We start from the raw sequence: 7,556 nt of genomic DNA on the forward strand, positions 1-7,556 counted from the left end.
CACATTCCTTCTCACCCTACTATATATATACCCTTATACCCACGATATTCAAAGAGCTTCTAGAGAGAATTTTGAGAGAGAAATCTTAGAAAAAAACAAAATTGATTCATCCACAATTTTCACATAGAGATTCTTCAAATTCCTCTACTCTTTTCCTCTCCATTGTCCAATCTTTGAGAGGTACATTACCAAAACCTTTTCTCACCATACCCATATTTGTGAGGAAGCCATTTGGTATTTGGGGAGCAGTTAAGAAGGGACCAATTTTATATTGGTTGATGCTATGGTCAAGTAGCAGAATCCGGTAAGCTAAAGAAGAAATAGATTCGGCGTAACCTCGTTGGAGTAGGAACTTGAAGGGCTTAGGTACATTGGGTAAATTAGGCTTGGAGGGTCTTCTGCTGTTCATGTATCTCAACTACATTCTTTAGTGGATTGTTTACAGCTTGGAGGGCGGCGGAGAGATTTTACGCCGAGGGCTTCGGTTTCCTCTTCGATAACACATCGAGTGTTGTCCTTGTGTTTGCATCTCTCTTCCCTTAATCTTTTCCATTTAATTTTTGCTGTGGATGTGATTTTATTTGGTTTAGATTGTTTATCAATTTTGTATTAAGTTTATGTTCATATTCCGCACATTAATTGTTTGATATTAAGCTTGAATTAATAATTTGTAAATTGGGGGTCTAAACGTTCTAGGTGTTTTATACACTTATTGAACTTTCAGAAGGGCTAATCAGGATTGCATTATTTTTAAAAGAAGAAAAGGGCGTACTTTTATACTTTACATGACCAGTATTGCATGCTTCCCTTGCTATCCCTACTTTTTAGTCATTAAGACCTCCCATGCACGTCTAACAATGTATGTTTTCCTAGGGGGATCAATGCATTGTATTTCACTTATTAGAAGAATTATAAATACCTACTTTATATTTTCCCTTCCAAATAAGTCAAAAATCATCCAAAAATAAATTCAAATACCATATTTATCCTTTCTTATTTCTAAATTAAACATAATGGGACCAAGTTCCAAATGAAATTTTTTATGACATCCATCATCTATTCATTTGTAACTATAATGGATGAAAACTAGAGAAGTGAGATTAACATAAATTGGAAGAACTACAATTTCTCGGATATTGCAAACTCTTCAAATTAATTGTAAAGCTTATTGCCAATGAGACTTCTTCTTGGAGTAGCATAAGAGGAAAATCTCATCACATAAAAGTCACTTATAAAAAGACCTTGGTTTGGCCTAGCTGTTTTTGTTTGTTTATTTGTTTTTTGTGATAAGCTTATGTATAGCTTTTTAAAGCTTCAATTTTTCTAGGTACAGTTATATTTTTCCTAGCTTATTATTTAAGCAAGATTAAACAATGAAAATAAGCTATACCAAACCACTTAGAAAGAGTAGCAATGAATTTTTAATTTGACAATCCTGTTATTAATCTAGTAATATAACCAAAATCATTCTGAGAGATCTTACCTTTGTAATATCAGAAAGCACCTCATTCTCTTTATATTCAAATGCTTCCAACTCTTTTCCAATATAGCTTCTATTTCATGAATGAGATTAACATCATTCTGCATATAATAAACATTCAAAACAAATTAGAACTGGTCTCATATAGTGTGCAAATTATCAGTGAAAATCTGTTAATTGATTATTCTTGGGCCAGTTGTCCTGCAGCAATACTCGTACAAGTGTTGGAAAAAGAAAAGTATGTGGGATTTTAGGGTGTTGATAGGAAAAAAAGAAAGGGCTTGATTTGGTGTTGTAAGGAAGAAGCAAAGAGAGAATTTTATGCCATTTAGGGGCTATATGAACAATACTTGTGAATAGTCACTACCACAAGAAAGAGAAGAAGAAGAAGAAAAGATGGAAGAGAAAGGGAGAAAAGAACAGACAAAAGCCGACATTCCTCAATGCTCAAAACACCCAATATTTTCATTTATCAACTCCCACCTATTTTTTGATGAATAAAGGACTTTACTGAAGAAGAAAAAGAAAACTACACAAAAGGGTCCACGTCCTTTGCAGTCACACCTTCAACATTGCAAAACACACATACACACAAAACTAGAGTTTAACCGTGAACAATTTTGTATCTTGACAAAAGATTTAAGGCAGTAATCATATCATATTCTGACGTAAGAAGGTTTGGTTATGATAGTTTGAATAATTTCTTTGCTGAGAACAAGTAAGAAATTCAAGAGCACACCCTAATGAGGAAGCAGTTTGGGTAAAAAGAACAAAGTAAGTTGTAATAAAAACCATTAGTGCAAAAATAGCTAATATTATTCAGAGCTGAATCAGAATTAGCCAATCCTAAATTGAATATGCCAGTGACAAACCTCTAATTTGACACAATGTTTTTGCAATCTTTTTTTTTTTTTTTTGGATAAATGTTTTTGCAATCAAACTTGACCTAACTGGAAGTTCAAGCAATAGTTGACTAGCCAACACATATATCTTAAAAAAAGTCAAGGAATTATTGGTAGCAGAAATAACATAACACAGCTAGTTATTAATGGACGAGGTGGGCCGAAGCAAAGCAAGATGAGTTTCTATAGGCCAAACTTACAAGGTACAGGAGTCCTGATTTTTCCCTCCCTTCATTTCTTCCCCCTTTCTTTATATCTTCTTATATTTTGTTTCCCTCAGGGAAGGTGACTAGGTGAGTACTGGGTAAGGAGGCCTTATCTAGTCTTGGCAGACATTGGGCTATTCCCAAATTATAAAGCACTAAAATCCTTCAGGACATAAATTCATTTAATCATTTACATTTAGAAGTTAGAACAAGGTTCCATGTCAAACATAATTTCAATACAAAATAGCCAATTAGCTGATGTATAAGAACATTCACACCAAGCTCAACACAGATTTAGCCAAATCAGGTATTTAAAAAAAAAAAACCTTACTTTTGCTATTTTAGCAAACTTATCTTACAAAGACCTTTGTCAAGCTCAAACTTATTTCTCTATTTATATAAATATTATTTCTTCTCTCTCCAATCTCTTCCACTCTTCACCATTTTTGGTCAAAATCTTCCCCAATATTCACTCCCAAATTCACATATCAATTCACAAATATTCCTCAATATTCACTCCCCAATTTAAAGAACACACAGCCAACAACAACAACATGGTGATTAGAGATTCCCAAATCAGCCACTAGTACACACAAAACCAATTATCGAGAAATAAAGAAAAAATCTCCTAAGAGAGATCGAGAAGTAGAGGTGAGCATCTGATCCAGCATCAACATCGCATTTGAAGATCAAATATAAGTTTTCAAATGCTGGATGATGGAGCCCTTGAAGGGAAGCTTAAGGAGAAGATTGGTGAGTGCGAGGGGCTTCGACCTGGCAAAGAAGTTCTCATTCTCTGCCATAGGGACAGAGAAAATCGGTGGGAGAAAGAGAGATAGAATGAGAATTTTGAGACGCAGAGAAAGGGAGAGAGAGAAAATATAAAGTCATTTGTGGTGGTCTGTTGATGAACAATAACTCAATAGAAGTATTGAGTTACTATTTATAAATGACATTTTGTCTAAGGGCTATAGAGCCTAATGCAAACCAGTTCTGGGTGAGTTTAGCTATATTTGTTGTCAAAATTTGGTTTGTTGAGATTGATGCTAGTGCTCTTACAAAGTAACAGTTTAACTAGTTCTCCAACCAAATAAAAGCAGGAGCTGATTTTTAGATGGATTTAGTGCAGAAGGCACAAACATAAAGCATTGTTGATTTAGTTATTGTTACTGATATCTTCTGAAAAGGTTCTCTATTTGCATGGCAAGTGGAAATGGTTCACTTCATTGCATTAGAAAGAGTATGGATGCAATTCACAGCAGATATCAGACAATATCAGCTATACTAAAAGTTAAATTTGCATGAGAAAACTTGTTCCTAAGAATCCAAATCATATAGAAGCCTATTATATATGATAAATACTTCAAGTCACACGATCATCACTCAAAAGTCTTATTGATTTGGAGCATATACCTACAGATTATTTTATAAACACACATGCACATATTAAAAAGAAATGCAAATTATACTTATCAAAACAAATAAAAAAAACATATGTAAATTACACTTTTTTTAAAAAACATTTTGGTTGCTTCATGAAGCAAGTCTATATCAAAGATATATTATAGGTACTAGAATACTTTAAAATTATACCAGTTATTCAATGCATATGCATATATTGTGGAGAAAATGGGCAAATGCCCATTTCAAAAAAAAATCCAGCATTTTGCCACATTTTCCAAATTAATTAGGGAAATGCCCCTCTTTTGAAATTCAATTATCTCAAAATCAAGTTAAAAAAAAAAAAAAAAAAATTCTGAAGCCCTATAGTGGCGTTTTAAGGAGTCTATAGTGATGTTTTAAGCACTTATAATGACGTTTTAGAACTCGAGCTCCATGAACTCGAGTTACATGCAATTTTTTTCTTTTTTTTTTCCTATAACTTGAGTTCAAGGAGCTCGAGTTTCAAAACGCCACTATAAGTCCTTAAAACATCACTATAGGCTCCTTAAAAACGCTACTATAGGGCTTAACTCGATTTTGAGAAAGTCGAGTTTTAAAAGAAGAACATTTCCCTAATTAGTTTGAGAAAGAGGGCATATTATGCTGCTCTTTTTGCCGGAAAAGGGCATTTGCCAATTTTGTCCCATATATTGTTATTGAAAGGTTCACAACAATCAAATGTTTATTGTGATTATAAGTGCAAGTGGGGAGAGGTGTAGAGGGAGAGAGGGACAAGATGCCAACAAGAACAAGGATTGAAAACAAGAAACATCAATGGGTTAAGCCATCCAAAATAATAGCTAACAATAACTGAATAACATGTTCCACAAACCAAGGAATAACGCAAATGCTACAGCTGAAAGACAATAAATAAACTACAACACAAACATCAGAAAACAGTTTCAAAATTTAGACATTATTGTTCCAGGAAATAATACCTGCAGGTGGAGACAAATATGATGGTGGATCGAACACCCATATCTTTCATTTTAGACAAAATGTGCATTTACATAAACATCCTTCACATTATTGGGAATAAAAACATACTGCTGTTTTAGAGTGGCAACCGTCTTAAAGCCATCATATGCCTTGTAGAAGTATGCCTTATTTGCAGAAGGTTTAAGCAGTCCTTCCAATTCACTTGTCATTGTTGCAGAACTCTTCAAACCCAACATCCAGAACTCTATTTGCTTCATCCGAAACTAGGAACTAAACAAAATAAAAAGAACATATAAATAAGTTGTTCAATTAAAAAATGAGGAAAGAATCACCTAATGTTTCACCTTGAGTGTAAATTTAGAATTGATGCAGTGCAAAACTCAGTTGCAAGCAAAGCATTTCAACTTCGGAGAAAAAGACAATGAGGCTGCATAATCAACTCTGATGGAGTTTGCTGACTCATTCTAGTGCAAGTTGACAAGCACAACATGGCAATAATGATGATGAAGATGATTAATTTATGGACTATGATTTAAAAACACGGGGACGTGCTTCTCCCAAAAGATGCCTGAAATTGATGAAAAATGAACTAAAATATAATTAAAAATGAGAGGATAGATTAACTATCAATGATTCAATAGTCACTCCAACAAAGTTGTATAGGTTGCACCACATTACATATTACAGTATCTAAAATCAATTTATTTGTTGTGGGGTTGGTTTAGAGCATTTGGGGGTTTGGAAAAGAGGGGGAAATCCTTGTAAACTAAACTATCATCTTCATCCATTCTGTTTATGAGGACATTTTTTTTTTTTTTTTAGAATTTCAACCTACGCCGTCCACTCCTAATGGTAACTATTTATTATTAAATCAAGATTCAAGACACTAATCACTTTTTGATACAGGCGGGGACTGAACCTAGATCGAGAGTTCAAAATGTCATTCACAAACAAAGTTTGAAAAACCATCCTATTAGGCCAATTGTATTTTTTGTTGAGAAAAAATAAATAAATAAAACCCACAAACAAAGATTAGAAATCCTAAATCAGTCAATAGATCAATGATTTACCAAATATGAAAAATCACAAACCTTGCAATGGACTCACTGTGAAATTAGAGAGACGAGGGAGCTGAGGCGGTAAAAGGTGACGAGAGAGAGAGAGAGAGAGAGAGAGAGAGAGAGAGAGAGAGAGAGAGAGAGAGAGAGAGAGAGAGAGAGAGAGAGCTTTCCGATCGGAGATGGCAACGGCGAGATGGGTGAAGCTCAATGCGACAAGGTGAGGGACGAAGGGGCTGTGAGAGAAGAATAGAGTAAGAGAAACCTATAGCAACGAATGCTTTCGTCTTTAGCAACGAAACTAGTTTTGGCATTTTTGACACATAATCTTCTTACTGGTTTAGTTATCGCAATGAATAACAATAACGTCGCCGTGGATTCAACTTAAAATATTACTTTTTCACGCCCACAATTTTATGTGAAAGTGAAACAAGGATATCCCCATACATGTTGTGGCGGGTATGGGTCAGGTATACCCATACCCGACATGACTATGTTACCCATACCATAAATATCCGATTCTCTTACCTAATAAAAACCCATACTCAATTGTTACACGAATCTGGAATATTTTATCCATGGGTACCCAAACCTAATTTTTGGGGTTTTTTTTTTTTTTTTTTTTTTTAATTATGTTTTAAATATTTGGGAATTCTAGTGAAGTTTCTGCTATTGCTTTCTATAATGATGGAACCTAAATTTGAATGTTAATTTTAAAGGGTACAAAACTTGCTGCATATATATGAGTATATGACCTTATCTAATAATTTATGGATTAATTGTTAAGATTTCTGTTGGGAAATTTAGACTCCAATTGATAGAATTAACAAGTTTTAAACCTAAGTTGTTAATTAGATTTATTATGAATAAACCTTGTTAAAACAAACAAACATCAATATCATGCACAACGGAAAAGTAAATAAGACAAGATGTGATGACCCAGGAAAACCAATAAAACAAACTAGTTTCACAATAAAAAATTTGGGGGGAAACCTTCCCGAAAAGCAATTCACTATAGTAAAGAGAGGTTTTAGATCTAGTACAAAACTTTTGTCTCTAGACTCTACAATCTCCGTAGATGAACTTACAGCAAAAACCTTCTACCGTTTCAGAACTTCTGAACTCTTCAATTTATAAATGCCACCCTTTTGCACGAATCTCAATACGTGACTAACCAATGATGCATGGATCCCAGTACGTGACTAACTCATCAACTTGAAGAAGATTGTTGGTTGCAAAGTTCTTCACTTCATCAACAATGAAGATCAAGAAGCATTTGATTACAAAACCCTAAGGCGCAAAGACATAGTAGCTTTTTTTTAGAGAGAATAAGGCACTAGGTCACTCAAAGCTTGTGTTCTCCATGTATGACGACCTTTAAAATAAGCCTTATATATGTCTAGGGTTATGAGAAAAGAAACCATACACATACATGTCATCATGAGTCGAAAATCAGATTTGGAAATTCTGATTTCGTAGATCTTGATAGATTCAGCTGTCGAGCTTTCTTCATTAAGTCTCGATAGAT

The 7,556-nt window shown here is 34.1% G+C and overlaps 1 long non-coding RNA gene across 2 annotated transcripts; it reads right to left on the minus strand.

The window, feature by feature from the left end:
* Positions 1-1,481: 1,481 nt before the first annotated feature.
* Positions 1,482-6,355, minus strand: LOC126717670 (uncharacterized). Of its 2 annotated transcripts, XR_007652689.1 has the most exons (4): positions 6,062-6,355; positions 5,315-5,538; positions 5,079-5,240; positions 1,482-1,581 (listed from the first exon to the last, which is right to left on the minus strand). It is a non-coding gene; the product is annotated as an uncharacterized LOC126717670 (long non-coding RNA). The 2 variants fall into 2 exon arrangements; XR_007652688.1 differs by lacking the exon at positions 1,482-1,581 and having other exon boundaries at positions 4,355-5,240.
* Between the last annotated feature and the right edge of the window lie 1,201 nt (positions 6,356-7,556).

Source organism: Quercus robur, chromosome 3, assembly GCF_932294415.1.
Source record: "Quercus robur chromosome 3, dhQueRobu3.1, whole genome shotgun sequence".
In the NCBI taxonomy this organism is placed as follows: domain Eukaryota; kingdom Viridiplantae; phylum Streptophyta; class Magnoliopsida; order Fagales; family Fagaceae; genus Quercus; species Quercus robur.